Here is a 13,904-nt window from a genome sequence, read left to right as displayed (position 1 = left end):
AGTGTCATCTTGGGCTCACAGAATTGGAATCTGTTTCCTACGCTATCTGGACGACTGGCTGATTCTAGCAGACTCGGTTGGGACCCTTCTTCAAAAGTGAGACAAACTTCTGAGGCTTTGCCAAGATCTGGGGATCATGGTAAACCTTGAGAAGTCCTCAATGCTTTCCTTTCAATGACTGGTATACTTAGGAATAATAATAGACACCAATCTTCAGAGTCTTCTCATCACATGACAGTGTAGTGAGGCTGAGGAAGGTTGTAAGACCATTCATCAGAGGAGAACTCCCAGCTCAGAGGGGGTTATGTCTCCTCGGGCACCTATCATCCCTGACCCATCTAGTTCCCAATGGCTGCCTCAGGAAACGATCTCTCCAATGGCAGCCAAAGTCCAACTGGAATCATGCCTTTGATTCCCTGGACATTCTGATCCTCGTGGGACCAGAGGACCGGACGGACCTCAAGTGGTGGGTGGCAGACGAGAATCTGCTGAAGAACTTCGACCTTCTCGTTCTTCCCCCGGATTTGATGCTCTTTTCAGATGCATCAAAGGAGGGGTGGGGGCCCCACATGCTGCATCACAGGACCTCAGACCTATGGCCAGAAACTGAAAATTACTAGCACACAAGTTCCTCATTCATGAACACTCCCCCATAATTATATGTCCACAGGAGAGCATTATAATAATACTCCTTGTCCTCGCAAATATATTCGCTACAGGACAACATATGACCAACGAGTATAGAGCCATGGCGGAAGTCTTATGTTCCCCAAATATCTTGATCTATTTGCACACCTCTGCAGGCAAAGGTTGTACAGATTGATATAGGAAGAAAATACACCCTTGTTTTCTTTACTTGCCTCCAAATGACAACATATCAAATGGTAATTTGATAGAGGAGATACAACAACTTCTTCAACCTTTTCTTTTACTTGGAGGTTTGAATGGTAGACATCCTTTATGGGTGACATTTTAGCAAACACCAGGGACAATATTATATCATCAATTGCAGAAAATGAGGATGTCAGACACCTTAAAACAGGATAGCCTATACACTTTTATGTTCAGACAGGTACTGTGTCGTACATTGACCTTTCAATTGCAAGCTCACATTAGATGATTGGCATACTAGGCATACTAGTGATAATGCGCCAATCATTATAAACATCAACAATAGTCCCCCTTTACAAAGATCGCCACAATGGAATCTTGACAAGGCAAACTGGGTTAAATTTTCATAAGCTAAGACAAATTGAGGGGAGTGCAGAATAGTTTGAAAGTGTTGATGATGCCATAGACTTACTGAATGGAACTATTCATACAGCAGGAGTCAATTTAATTCCCAAAACAACAGGGTTATTCAAATGATGACCAGTCTCCTTATGGTTTTCAGAACTAACTGCCCTGCACAGAGCCACAACAATTAACTCGATTGCACAGATGCCATACTGAGGAGAATTTAATTATATACAAGAAATGTAGAGGACAGTTCCGTCGGGCCTTGAAAGAAGCTAGTCGTGAATCTTGGGTATCTTTTGTTTCCTCCATTAACAGTAGAACACCACCATCTTCTGTATGAAGGAGATTAAAAAAGATAGCAGGCAAATTCACTCCAACCCACCACCAGCTTTGGAGGTAAATGGTCAGTATGTGACTGAAGCAAATGAGGATAGTAATGCCCTGGCTGATCATTTCTCAAATGTATCATGCAAGCGTGAAGCAGGTTCTTGGTTATCTGAATAGGATCATTGAAGAAAAGAAAATTTTAAATTTTGCAACAGGAAGGGAAGTCATGCAATTCTCATTTTACTGAAAGAGAAATTGATTTTGCACTTGCTACTTGTAATGATACAGCCCCTGGACCCGATGGAATTCCATATGCAATTATTAAACATGTACCTGTCAATACAAAGTTATTTATTTTGAGCATTATTAACAGAATATGGCATGATAATAGGTGGCATTGGAATAAAAGAAAATGGTTTGTATCTAAGAAAGCTTAGTGGATTGTATATTATGAAACAAACTTATTTTTATTGTATCTCTCAAGCCCCTCCTTCCAAAAAATGCCTTACTGTAATCCGTTATTATTATTTTTTTCAGGTATTGACAGCAGCCCCTTACACTCAGTAGGGAGTGTAAGGAAAGTAGGAGTATCTGGCAACTACTCTACTAAAACATTATGAATGTGGATTATTGCCTGTTACCAGTGTGTAGTGGTCTGTGATGCTGCTTTGTATTCATATTATCTTGCCTTTTAGCTAGAAGTAAGCTGCTATGTTGTTATATGAGAGTGTGAAGATGATAGGGTGGACAGATCAATGTCATCTATGCTACTGTTATAACTAAAGGTCTGCAATGACTCATGGATGCGTTCATCGTCAGACTGATAGGGGTCAACTTGGAAAAGAGATTGGGATGACTGGGAATCCTGCCGATTGGAGATCTGAAAGTCCTGCTGAAAAAAAGTTTATAGTGACTGAGTTTTCCATGTTCATGATATGAGTGAGATGAAGGAAAAGAATTAGCTTATGATATTATGTGTCCTGCAATCAAGGAAAAACCTGTAATGAGGTGTTGTATTATGTAAAGTGCAATACTCTTCATGCTGTCCCTTCAATGTGATGTCAACACTTCTGAAAGCTTACAGGAACTTTGGTGTAAGAATGACTTGTGTGAGGTTGTGATTGTAAGTAATGATGGAAGACAGACACTGGCCCACAGCTGTATTTTGGCATGCCATTCATCAGTTTTAGCTGCCATACTTCAAAGCAGATTGATGGCAGAGCTTGACTGGTCAATATTAAGGCCATTTATTATTAACATTGGGGAAGTTTCGGTAAAGAATTCGGGCATTGAGGCTTCTGTAGTCATGGTCTTGTTAGGATTTTAAAGTTCCGTTTTGTAACTGAGTAGTGATATATCTTGCATGTAACTTAGTATTTTTTCTCTTGCTTTATCTTGTTTTTTTATTTATTTATTTTTTTTTTTTGTAGAGCTGGAGTGTAAAGGGATGCTATTTTTTCTTTTAATTGTTTACTGGAATTTGACAAAACAATGTTAATGTATTCCTAATATTTTTTTTTCCTTTACAAATAGACATTTTTTTTGCTTGCTTTTTATGAATAAAGCATTTCATTTCAGAACCTTTCACCATGATGTCCTGTTCTCAGCCACTGATTTTTAATGTTTCTCAAAAGTTATTTATCATAATTTTTTTGTCCCACACTGTATTCTGTTGTCCGATTTAAAAAATTAATAAAAAGATTTTGACGAAGGAAAAATCTATTTCTGAGGAGAGACCTGTGACGCCCGGTGAAAAGGGTCCTTCTTTACACTTTTCTGATATAAATCTTCCAAATATACCAGAGAAAGATAAAAGCATGGAATGCAGAGGTTACTACCCTCGCGCGAGCACCTTGTGGGTGTCGTGTATAAAGCAGGGGCGTGTGAAAACCACTATTCACAGGCTGTCTTTCATTTAGATAATTCCTTCATCAAAGGGAAGGGCCATAACAGAGGCCCTAGAAACCCCACTTGGACCACGCCACCGACACCTAACACGAGCGCCCTCTAGGACATCCTTCTGCAAGAACATATGGCTTGGAAAGGAAAGGGTGGGTCCGTACAAAATAACGGGGAAGGGTTTCACCGGGCGTCACAGGTCTCTCCCCAGAAATAGATTTTTCCTTCGTCAAAATCCTTTTCTGGGTCGACCTGTGACGTCCGGTGAAAATGTACCAGAGAATGCCTTCCAAGCCCAATAAAGTAATAACATAATGAGGAGAATACAAACACCATGTAACAAAATAACATAATATAATTATGTAAGTAAACATAAAATTAAAAACTAGCCAAAGGACATAGTGAACGTAAGGCTAAATAAATATGAAGACAAGGAAACATCCGAGTGTCTAAACGCAAAAGGCATCAAATCTTACATGTCTAAGCATATCTAAACATTAAAGTAACGGTAAATAAAATAACAGTTAAACCATAGGAATTAAAACGTGGTAATAATCTTAGGGCTAACGAACCACCCAGGAGAGTGGCGACGTGGTGTGAGTGGCGGGTAGGAGGGAGAAGAGAAGAGATGGAAGAAAGGAAGAACAAGAGATTAATGGGGAGAGATAAGACTCCCAGCTGCAACCGTTGGGTATTTAAGGGCCTGTAAGTTCTTTAGATAGTGGCGTTTGAAAACCATAGGAGATTTCCAACCTGTATATTTTTTAAGATCATCAAAATCCATGTTCTGGAAGTAATTGATGGAGGTAGCTACTGACTGGATATCATGAGCATGGGGAAATGATTCCGGATTAGCTTGTTTAATGAAGTATAGGATTTGTTGTCTGATACCTTGAATGGAAATAGTACCTCCTTGTTCCCTGATAAACAAGGGGCCAGACGAGTAGGTGGCAGTTCTAGCTAAAAAGGCCCTGAGAGTAGTGACTGGACACAGAGAAGTATCCTGGGGAAGAGGAATAATCTTCCAAGGTGACCAACTATTTTGCGGATCCTCATTTTTAGCTAGGAAAGCTCTGTCTGGAGAAATAAGTACTTCGCCTGAAGGGAGGAAATCTATGTTTTCTGAGTTTCGTGAGAGAGCTGCTAGTTCTGAGATTCTAGCACCTGAGGCCAAAGCCGTTAGAAATAAAGTCTTCCTAAGAAGAGTGATATAAGAGCAGGATTCATTGTCCATGTCTGACGCAAGTTTGAGGACATCGTTCAGAGACCAAGAGACCTTTTGTTGATGAACCGAAGGTCGAAGCCTAGCACACGCTTTTGGAATAGATGAGAAATAGGAATCAGCTAGGTTAATGTTAAACCCAACAAGGAAGATTTTCTTCAAAGCTGACTTGATGGTGGTTATAGTGCTAGCAGGTAAGCCTTTGTCAAATAGGAACCTAAAGAAAGAGATGGCTAAATTCGGAGACATACGAGTATGGTCTGAATTCTTTTGGAATTCTGCTAGTTTCTTAACGGCCGAATCATATTGAGGAATTGTCGAGTCCCTTTTGTCTGATTCTATAAAGAGGACGTTTTCCGGGTCAATGTTTGCGTCTCTACGAGCTGCAAACTTCATGAAGTCCACAAAGTTAGGGCTTTGGCTATCCTTGAGGAATCTGACACAGTCTGAGTTTGGACAACTTGGGTCAGTTTGGGGAATGGGATCCGGAAGGGACGGAGTTTCAACTCGAGGAGGAGAGGAAACCAACTGCTCTTTGGCCAGTGAGGTGCTACTAAAGCCACTGCCCCTCGGAAGGAGCGTAGTTTGTGTAAAACTTTCATTAGAAGATTCACTGGAGGGAATAGGTAAATCTTCTTCCAATGGTTCCAATCCAGGGTTAATGCATCCATGGCATAAGCCTGAGGGTCCAGGTTTGGGGTCACATAACAAGGAAGTTTGTGATTCAGCTGAGTTGCGAATAGATCTACCTGGAGGCCCGGAACCAGCCTGAGTATCCACCGGAATTAATTTATGTCTAGAGACCATTCTGATTCCAGTGGTTTCGTCCTGGATAGTGAGTCCGCTATCGCATTCTGGACTCCTGCTAGGTGAGTTGCTGACAGGAACCAGTTCTTTTCTGTTGCCAAGGCGAAGATAGTGACCAGGACCTGATTAAGGTTGGGTGACTTGGATCCTCCTCTGTTGACGCAGTGTACTACGGCTGTGCTGTCTGACACTACTCTGATGTGGGTCAACCTCGGAGGATAGAGTCTCTTCAGGGTCAAGAACACTGCCATGGCTTCGAGAACATTGATATGGAACTGTTTCATGGCGGGTGACCAAGAGCCCTGAAACATCTGATGTTCGGAGTAACCCCCCCCCATCCACTCAGAGATGCGTCTGTATAAACTGTCACTTGTGGAGGTGGGAATTGTAGAGGAACCGATTTGGAGAGGTTCCTCGGTTCGGACCATGGGCGTAATCTCATTTTCAAGACAGAGGGGATCTTCGAGACCTTGTCTCTTAAAGGTACTGTAGCTCTCTTTCTCCAAACTCGATTGATGTCTTTGAGTTTGGCTTTTAATAGGAGATCTGTTACTGAAGCCAATTTGAGAAGGCCGAGGATTCTTTCTAAGGCTCTTCTGGACACCTGTTTGTGTTTGAAAAAATTCCTGATCTTGGAAGCTATTTCCCTTACCTTTTTGGAAGGAAGGGATAGCTTGTGCTTTGAAACTTCCCACTGAATGCCTAACCATTCGAAGTGGCCCGATGGTTACAGGCAGGACTTTTGGAGATTGATCTGAAATCCCAGGTTGGCGAGAAATTAAAGTACTTTGGTCGTAGCTCTGTTGCATTCCAGGGTCGACCGAGCCCAAATGAGCCAATCGTCCAAATAAGCTATGATCTGTATCCCTTGGTTCCTGAGTTGTTCTAACACTGTCTCTCCCAGTTTTGTGAATATCCTGGGAGCAATGCTGAGACCGAAGGGCATGACTTTGAACGCAAAGGCTTTCCTGCCTAGGCTGAAGCCTAGGTAAGGAGAGAAGTTTCGAGCTATTGGCACATGATAATAGGCGTCGGTAAGATCGATAGAGGTGGTGACGGCCCCACGGGGAAGTAAGGTCCGTACCTGAGAGATAGTCAACATTCGGAACTTGTCGCAGAGACTGTAAGAGTTTAGTTTTGACAAGTCTAGGACCACTCTCAATGCTGACGAGTCTTTCTTCGGAACTGTAAACAGGCAGCCTTGGAACTTCAGTGATCGAACCCGTTTGATTGCTTTCTTCTTGAATAACTCTGTGGTGTACTCTTTCAGAATGGGAGTGGGTTTTTGGAAGAAGGTCACTGGTGGAGGTGGAGAACCCTGTGACCATTTCCAACCCAAACCTTTGGAGATTATGCTGTGAGCCCACGGACTGAAGGTCCAATGGTCTCGAAAGTGGTAAAGTCTCCCCCTTACCGGGACTACATCATTGTGAGGGAGTGAATCTAGGTCCTTTCCCTCCCCGAGCACCCCTTGTCTTAGGTCCGCCTCGTTGGCGGAACTGTCCTCTACCCCTGTAGCTTCCTCTCTGGTGTCCACAAAAGGAACCTGAGGATTCGTAGCTAGGGTTGTATGCAGGAGAGGGCATCCAAACGGGGTTGGGTTGTGTACCTGGGGGAGCAGTGAGGTAGACCACCTGTTGAGGAGGATTCGGTTGCTGAGACGTCAAAGCAGAGGGAGACTGATGACGAGTGGGTAACTGACGATTGATGGTAGTGACCCCGGTTCGTCTTGTAAGGGGTAAATCTCTGCTTCTTCTTGAAGAAAGCTTGCTTTTGGGTTTCGACCTTCCTTTTGGCAGTGAGGCCCCACCTTACTTGCAAATTTTGGTTTGCTCTCGCAGCATCCTGCAGAACTTTGTTCACCTCCTCCTGTGGAAAGAGGGTTTTACCCCAGCAGGAGGAAGCTATCAGACTGTTTGGTTCATGTCTGATAGAGGCCTCAGACAGAACGTATTTCCTGCAACTAACCCGAGCCGACCAGAAATCATGTAGGTCGATTTGGTAGGACAGAGACAGGTTCTTCGTGAATATCCGAAACAAGGTCTCAGTCGGATAAAGCGAGGCCAGGGACTCCGCGGAGGTAATGGAGTGGAGAGACCTAGCTAACCTATTCCGTGCCTCAAACTCAGTCCTGAGAAGATTCTCCGGTAATTTGGGAAGCTTCTCGGAAAACAGAGTAGAGGCGCAGTCTGGGTCTAACTTCCCTACTGTGAAAGTAGAGGAAGCATCGTCCCAGGTAGTAGAGGTACTCGGGATGAGCATGGAGGTGGGGTCCGTCTCTTTAAGAGCCGGCATGGCAGAACCTTCTTTGACAGCTTGAATAGTGAGAACTGTCAATTTATCCGTAATAGGCAAGGTAATAGCAGGAGCAGGTGTAAATATGGTGTAGGCCCCTTTGTCTGGGGTGAGCTTGGAGTTAGCGCACCCCCATTCAGACATCGTCCTGGCCCAGACAGCTTGGGCCTGTTCTTTAGGAAATATTACCGTTTCCTTCGGTACCTTGTCCAACCTAACCAAGGCATGCTCTTTCAAACGGACGAAGCCGTTGAATGGGAATTCTAGTCCCGGAGGGTAAAATTCTAGGTCCTCTAGAGGGCGGGCGCCTATGCCATCCAGAGTTATGGTACCATCTATATATGGAACATGCAAGGCAAACCTCCATGGGTTGTTTTTATCGAAGGGGGGTAACTTCGACGCGTCTGGGGCTGAAGGAGGAGGCATCTGAGTTCCTGAACGGATCAGATTCGCCACCATATCTTTGAGCTCCGTCATAGCTCCTTGGCTTGCCCTAGAATGTTGTTGTATCTGCTCTTTAACAATATCCCTGATCAGGTCAACGGGGAAGGAGGGATCCTGAGCACTACCCACTGACGAAACCTTGGACTTAGCGGACTTCGTCTTTTTAGCAGTCACGGTTTTATGTGAAGTAATATGAACATCAGGATCATTTGAGGGTCCGGGGACCTGTGACGCAGATAATGGCAAAGCTGAAGGCTTAAAGGTACGTAGTGGCTTCACCTTGGGTCGTACAGGGACGGAGGGATCTCGAGGAGAAGCCGTAGGCTTATCAAAGCCGAGGAAGGAAGAGGTAGAGGAAGGAGTGAGAGATAAAAGGGGATCCACCAACTCAGCACCACCTACCTGCTCGTCCATGGGTTCGACGTCCAAATCTAGAGAGGACACGTCCCCCGCCAATAAAGCTTCCTCTTCCGTTGGGATGGTTGCTCTAACCGCCTCAATTAATGAGGCCGCTGTCTCCGGCGGAACTGCTGCAGTGGTAGAGCCCGGGAACAGATGAGAGGCATGTCTCCGTCGAGGAGATAGGGTGCGCCAGACGGAGCATTCCTTCCAAAACCTGACACCCAATGACGGAGAGCAGCTCTTGCAGCCCGGAGAGAGTCATCATCAGCCTGAAAGAGGTGAGGGGATTAGTGATGAAGGAGAAGACCGTTCTCCGCAATAAGCGATGTATACATATATAAAGAACAAATTAAATCATCACTAAAGGATAAAAAGGAACAAACTAGAACCAACTTACATCATCGTTCAGGAGTAGGGAGGACAGCTCGTAGCAGAGCGTGCACGACTCCGGGAACCACACCATGTAGGAGGCTTGTCCCGGTTCCCGAGAGAAGGATATGGCGCAATGCGCATGGGACCAGCATAGGTCATGGCCCACGGGATCATTAAAGGCAGCGGGGCAGCCCTTGGCAGCGCAGCGGACCTTCTGTAAAAGAAAGGAGACATAAGTCTAGATGTTCCTTGAGACTCTGGTCAGTGATCAGATCAACCAAAAGAGTCTAGATAACATTAAATATGTGTGCATAGCATGGTTCCATAATTGAGAGCTAGAGTTCCATATTAATATATTAAAACAAAATCAGAATAAACTAATGTACACTGCGGAACCACGAACGAGCCGAGGATGCAGTGATAGGTCTGTAATCAAGTAATATGTAACTATAAACAGCAGCGGTAAGTTAATGTTAACCTCAATGCTGATCGTCTGGGTGATCTCCGGTGAAGCCGGAGGTCAAGTGAAAAGGTCCGTAATAATGAAATTGTGATTAATAATGAAAAGGTTCGTGTGCATAAGGCCGAAGCCGGAGTCCGAGTGCAGGGGGTCATCGTTGCACTCCAAATATCTGACTCGTTTCCAAACTCAATGAGTATCCCTTATGGCGGAGTAGAACTCAAGGTGGAGAGGATGAACGTTCCGAACCTACTCCCAAGGCGGAGCGGGGAGAGGTCGGAACTACGGGTGGCGGCATAAAGCTGGCCCAAAATAATGACTCATACACGAACAAGGACCTATTAATAATGCTAGCTATATTAATCAGTAACCACATAATAAAATAAAACTTAAATATCATAAACACGTAGAAGGAGAGGGGGGAGGGATAACCCGTGAGCGTATAAAACGGAAAACGGGAAATCCACCTCTCCTACTCGAGATTAAGAAAGAAAACGAGAGAAAGGGTAACTCGGGACTGTAGCAACAGAAAACGAGAACTCCATGCTCATGCTCTCATGATTACACTATATAGAACCAAAAGCACACTATAATATGATATAAGAATAATAATAAAATTGTAATGATCACGAACGAAGAATAACGACTGCGTAACAAATAAATATAAAGATATAGCCTATTAACCCTTTTACCCCCAAAAGACGTACTGGTACGTTTCACAAAACCCATCCCTTTACCCCCATGGACGTACCGGTACGTCCTTGCAAAAAAATGCTATAGAAATTATTTTTTTCATATTTTTTATAATTTTTTGAGAAAATTCAGACATTTTCCAAGAGAATGAGACCAACCTGACCTCCCTATGACAAAAATTAAGGCTGTTAGAGCAATTTAAAAGAAATATACACCAAAATGTGCTAGGAAAAAAGTAATCCCTTGGGGGTTAAGGGTTGGAAATTTCCAAAAAGCCTGGGGGTAAAAGGGTTAACGAACGCCTTCCCGAGGCGGGTACTTAAACTATAATAAAGCCAAGGACGTTATTCTTCGTTCATCCAAATTGGACTTGCTAGCAAAAAAAGGGATATTGACGAAGGAAAAATCTATTTCTGGGCGAGAGACCTGTGCCGCCTAGTAAAATGCTCCTAAAGCACCATTTCTAAGGAATATAACTGCTATATATTACCAGAGAAAAATTTGCATAGGAATGCCAGGTTGAACCCAGCTCGCTCACCTATATAAGGTGTCGGTATAATATACTGGGGCGTGATAATTCACAACCAGAGGTCTCGCACTATTTAGATATCTCCTCTTCAAAATCCCCGCCACAGCGAGGTGCCAATCAACACTACTACCACTAACCCAACCCACGCCAGTGACGTCACTCCTCATAGCACCCAAGGTTTGGGGCCCATGTTGGGAGGGAAGTCAAGGGAGGGTTCACTGGGCGGCACAGGTCTCTCGCCCAGAAATAGATTTTTCCTTCGTCAAAATCCCTTTTCTGGGCTCCGAGCTGTGCCGCCCAGTGAAATAGTACCAGATTAATGGTCCCAAATCTTGGAACAATACCTGAGGAAGTAAAATAAAATCCAAAATAACAGGTAAGAGGATAGCAAGACATAGTTGATTAAGGTTCACTATGTTCAGGGGGAATCACATTCCCTGCTGCCACTGTAGCAAATATAAGGCTTCCAGAGGTTTTAAGCAGTGGCGTTTAAATACTGTTGGAGACTTCCAGCCTGTATATTTAGTAAGTCCAGTGAAGTTCATAGTAATTAACTGAGGTAGCTACAGCTCATATATCATGGACGTGAGGGAGTGATGTGGGAATGATTCTAGGTAGCCCGTTAATGAAATACAGAATCTGCTGTCCTTTCAGGATGATGGTTCTTCACCTTCTCTAATGGGTAAGGGCCCTGAGGACTGAATGGGAGATATGTTTAAGTAGGCTTCCAGAGTGTTTACTGGACATAAAGATGGGTCCTGCGGAAGTGGGACAATCATCCAGGGGAACCGTCTGTCCTGGGGGTCCTCATTTTCGCTAAAAATCTTTTGTCAGGGGAAAGGAGTACTTCCCCTGACGAGAGAAATTCAGTATGACCTGGATCTCTAGACAAGGCTGAAAGCTCTGATATTCTGGCGGCAGAAGTCAGGTTCATTAAGAACAAGGATTTCCTAACCAATGGAATATAATGACAAGTCTCGTTAAGAGTGTCTGAAGCCAACTTAAGTACGTCATTCAGAAACCAGGAAACTGAGCTAGGGTGAGTTGATGGTTTCAATCTGGCGCAGGTTCTCGGGATGGATGAGAAGTATTAATCTGTAAGGGCAATATTAAAACCAATTGTAAAACCTTCAAGGCTGATTTAATTTGTGGTAATAGTACAAGTCGCTAAGCCTGATTTAAATAAAATTCTGAAGAAGGTTACTGTCAGATTCATAGTCATCGTCTCAACCTTTGAGTCCCTTAAAAACTGGCAAGTTTCATAAGAGCCGAATCATACTGTCGAAGGGTGGATCCCCTCTTATCTGATTCTAAAAATAGCGTATTTGAGGATCAATATCTGCACCTCTTGAGCTGCAACTTTCATAAAGTCCATAAAGTTAGGGCATTCTGAATTTGAGGAAGCTAACACACTGCGAGTTGTACTGCTTGTGTTAGTATTGGATTGGGGATCTGTCGAGGTGGAGACCCAGTTCCACCAGAAGGGGAAACCCGTTGTTCTTAGGCCAGATGGGGGCTACTAGAGCAACTTGGCCTTTGAAAGTCCTGAGCTTGTCTAACACTTTCATCGACAGATTTATTGGTGGGAATAGGTAAATTCTCCCCCAAGTGTTCCAGACTAATGATATTGCGTCTGTGGCGTAAGCCCGAGGATCCGGGCTGGGGGCTACGTAGCACTCTAGTTTGTAGTTTGACTCTGTTGCAAACAGATCTATCTGGAGATCTGGAACCTGAGAAAGAATCCAACTGAAGGACTTTTGGGTCTAGTGACCACTCCGACTCCAGCGGAGTTGTCCTCGAAAGTGCGTCCGCCACTATCTATCTAGAAGAAACCTGATATGTTGGTTTTTGGCTGGAGCCGGTTGCCTAAGATCAAAGATACCGCCATGGCCTCTAAAACATTGATATGAAGTTGGCGGAATATTATCGACCATAGTCCCTGGACTTTCTTGTACTGAGAGTATCCCCTCCCCCCGCCTGTTAAGGAGGCATCTGTGTGAATGACCAGCTTGGGGGTGGATATTGTAAGGAAACGGATTTGCCAGATTTTGACCTTTGTCCATGGTTGAAGTCTTTTCTTCAGAATTGGTTGGAGTCGAGCCCTTTGTCTCGATATTACTCGTTTTCCTGGAGCACCATACTCGGCTTATATCTTTCAGTCTGGCCTTCAGTAGTATATCTGTTACTGAGGCAAACTGGAGGGCACCCAGGATTCTCTCTTGATTTCTCCTGGAAGACAATTTGTCTTTGAGAAAACGTATTGTGTTTTGCTATATCGTTCCTCTTGGCTGTTGGGAGAGACAGAGTGTGGGAGCATAGAACCCATTGAATCCTAGCCATTGAAACTTGTCTTCGGGACCAAACGAGATTTCTCGAAGTTGATTTGGAACCAAAACTGTTGTAAGAGATTATCACTCTGTAGTTGCTGTGAGGCAGTTTTGCCTAGTTGAAGCCTAGAAACGGACGAAAATGCCTTGCTTTCGGAACATGATAGCAAACGTCTGCAAGATCCATAGAGGAGGTGACGGCCCCACAGAGAAGCAAGGTCCGCACCTGAGAGATGGTCAGCATGTGAAACTTGTCGCATTGAATGTAAGAATTCAGAAGCGACAGGTCCAGGATTACTCTTCGCTATTCTGAGTCTTTCTTTGGCCCGCTGAACAAGTGATCCTGAAATTACAAGCGATTTACTTCCTTTATTGCTTCCTTTTGCAATAGATCGTTTTCATATAGACTAGCTCTTCCGTTGGATGTTGATGAAAACTGGTTGGTGGAGGGGGCCTTTCTATCCAACTCCACCCCAGACCTTTGGAAATTGTGCTGAAAGCCCAAATGTTGAACGTTCAACGGTTCCGAAAGATGTAAAGTCTTCCCCCTACCTGAGAACTCCCAATGATTTGCTGCGGATTTACCTCCTCGGCCTCCGCGGAATTCTCGGCCTCGAGAGTAGCTGTTGCGAAAAGTTCCTCTCGAGCTAGCGCCTCTGGCGCGCTGGTAACCCTGGAAAGCACCCTGAGTTTCAAAGGTGGGCTTAAGGGCTGGGGAAGTAGCATAGGAGGTAGTTGCTACTTGGGACTGGGGAACCAGCACGTATTGCTGTTGGGGTTGACCCTTCGAAGTGAAAGGTTGACTCCCTTGTGCCACCGGGATGGTTTGAACCACCTGTTGGGACTGCCGGTTTGGAAGGAATGGAAAGATCTCAGACTCTTTCTACC

At 44.3% G+C, this 13,904-nt stretch overlaps 1 protein-coding gene across 2 annotated transcripts in view; it reads left to right on the top strand.

The window, feature by feature from the left end:
* Positions 1-13,904, top strand: part of mst (misato mitochondrial distribution and morphology regulator) — a 963,151-nt gene that overhangs the window by 141,522 nt on the left and 807,725 nt on the right. The window lies entirely within an intron of this gene.

This window comes from Palaemon carinicauda, chromosome 5 (assembly GCF_036898095.1).
Source record: "Palaemon carinicauda isolate YSFRI2023 chromosome 5, ASM3689809v2, whole genome shotgun sequence".
NCBI classification, from domain to species: Eukaryota; Metazoa; Arthropoda; class Malacostraca; order Decapoda; family Palaemonidae; genus Palaemon; species Palaemon carinicauda.
Note: the sequence above shows the minus strand (reverse complement) of the source record. Positions and strands in the feature narration are given on the sequence as shown.